This window comes from Rhagoletis pomonella, unplaced genomic scaffold (genome assembly GCF_013731165.1).
Source record: "Rhagoletis pomonella isolate Grant_MI unplaced genomic scaffold, Rhpom_1.0 Rhpom_scaffold_00003, whole genome shotgun sequence".
In the NCBI taxonomy this organism is placed as follows: Eukaryota; Metazoa; Arthropoda; class Insecta; order Diptera; family Tephritidae; genus Rhagoletis; species Rhagoletis pomonella.
This window is the reverse complement of record NW_023458557.1, coordinates 5,287,395-5,290,220: the sequence shown is the minus strand read 5'-3', so window position 1 is coordinate 5,290,220 and position 2,826 is coordinate 5,287,395.

Here is a 2,826-nt window from a genome sequence, read left to right as displayed (position 1 = left end):
AATGTATTTCGCAACAAAAAGTCTAGTCTCACCCAATCAACATGGTTTCGTCCCCAACCGATCTACGGTTACTAATCTAGGCGTCTTTAGTGAGTATTGTATTGCAGCTATCTCGAACGGTTTCCAAGTCGACTGCATTTACACTGATCTTGCCAAAGCATTTGATAGAGTTTCGCACAGTTTGTTGGTCAGTAAGCTAGCCTCACTGGGTTTCCACTCAGTATTTTTGCAATGGCTCAAATCTTATTTTTCGGATAGGCGCTGTGTAGTCTCTGTTAATGGTTATTCTTCGGAATCTTTCATTGGCTCATCGGGGGTTCCTCGAGGTAGCATTTTAGGTCCCTTACTCTTTGTATTATTTGTAAATGATGTGAGTTCTTGTTTTTCATTTGCTAAATTTTTGCTGTATGCTGACGATTTAAAAATTTTTACTGTGATTGAAAATTCGCATGATGCGCTTAGACTTCAGTCCGAGATTAATATTCTACACAGCTGGTGTCTCAGCTCTCGCCTTTCTCTTAATATTAAAAAATGTTTTCAAGTTACTTTTTCCAAAAGTCACAGTATTCTTTCGACGTCTTATGTTATCTCTCAAACTCAACTTCAAAAAGTTCAAGAAATCAAAGACCTTGGTGTAATTTTCAGCTCTAATTGGTCTTTTAACAGTCATATCAGTCACATCATTTCTAAATCTTACGCTGTACTTGGTTTTCTCAGGCGTCAGAGCTCAATGTTCTCTGACCTCTATACACTTAGGGCCGGTTACTCAATGTCTGGTTAACACTAATCTCCGTTTAAACATCATTATCGACGTGTTCGGCTCCATGCATATAACATGGAGTCGGTAACGTCGATAACGATGTTTTACAGGAGATTAGTGTTAACCAGACATTGAGTAACCGGCCCTTAAGTTGTTATACACATCTTTTGTTCGTTCTAAGTTAGAATATGCTTATTTTATCAGGAGGCCATACCACTCAAACCTAATTAATAGGATTGAAAGGGTTCAAAAGGTTTTTCTTAAATTTGCCCTCAGAAATCTTAACTTCAGCGAGCCTATTCCATTGTATAAGTCTCGTTTGCTATTAATAGACCTTAAATCTCAGGAAGCCAGAAGATCTTTGCTATCTCTAACTTTTACTTTTAACTTAATAACTGGTGTGATCGATTGCCCTACGCTCCTAGAGCAGGTCAACTTCAATGTTCCTCTAAGGAATATTGGCAATCCTCTGCCGTTTTATGGTGGAAATTGTAAAACGGAGTATGCCAGAAATGCTCCTATTACAAGGGCTTTAAACGAATTCAACACGATCTCGAATTCTATCAAACTGGATTTCTCTCTTCCAAAAAGTGTATTTATTTTATCGTTGATCCCGAAACTGTAGAGTGCTTTATGTTTTACACGTATCGTCTAAGGGCCGTTTGCACCATGTCTAGTTAATTCTAACTCCCAGTTAAACATCTTTATCGACGTTATCGACACCCATCATATAACATGTGATCGATAAAGCAGTTAACGTGCTTAACTGAAGGATGTACCTTCAGTTAGCGTTAACTAGACATGGTGCAAACGGCCCTAAGTAGCTACATTTTTATCTCTAGTCTGTAAGGAACGTCTGTTTCATATGACTGCAATAAATTACAATACAATTACAATTACAATACAAATTGATGCACAACATACTATGTGTTACAAAAAATTTCCTATGGATGCGGGTTAAAACACCCATGCTGACATCTACCATGGTAAAGTAACGGTAGTAGTGCACTTTACGGGTACCAGGTCAAAATGGACGGAACAAATCGAGTGGTATCAATCGACGCGTTTTAACGCGAACAATAACAATCCGGGGGGAGAGGGGGGTGAATTAAGATTTTTAATTAATTTGAGTGTTATTCGCAAAAAAAACTGGCACTTTGCACTTTTCGTACCATGTTTTGATGAATTTGATGTAAATAAATGGAGTAAATTAAAGTTGTTCTCTGCAAAAGGTGTTCAGCCCCCCTTCTTTGGCAACACAGAAAGGAGAATTCTACTGCCTGAGGGTTATAATCCCTAAGTGCGGCCGAAGGCCGCCTACGCAAAAGGAGTTGGACGCCTGGTTCCGCTAAAGTGCACTTTTACCAAAGTAACTTATAACAATGTTACATTACACATAATAGTCTCTAAAATATATATATATATACGTTTCTCAACATCCCCGAAAAAACAATGACAAAACTAGTGACGTTATGCGAAAACACCCAAAAACTGATGTAATGGAAAGCAAACGCTTTTGGGTTTTTATATTTGAACAGGTTTTTAGGAACATTTTCACGTTGTTCCCACGACAGTCGGGTCTACGTAACCGGAACGACCCAGATTTATATCTGGCCAAGGACTGTAACTCCAGCTACACTCCCCAAAAACTCTTTGGGGAAGTTGTATGATGTTACAACACCAACAACACCAACACCAACACCAACAACAGCAACGACAACAACAACAACAACAACAACAACAACAGCAACAACAACAACAACATTTTCAGCAGCAACAACTGCAGCAGGTTAAACTCCTACCTGAGTGGATTGAATGAGGATGCGCCAAATGAGTGTCCGGCATGTGGAGAGACCCCACATGACTCGAAACATCTCTTCGCATGCCCGGAAAACCCGACAACCCTAACGGCCTTATCCCTGCGGACCAACCCCACAGGGCTGCCGTTAGTGGAACTTGACGACAACGACTGAGATACCCACAGTCCTGGGCGGAGTTTTTGCAGCCGCAACAACAACAACAACAACAACATTTTCACGTCTCCGTAGCTATACTGCACTTGTTCC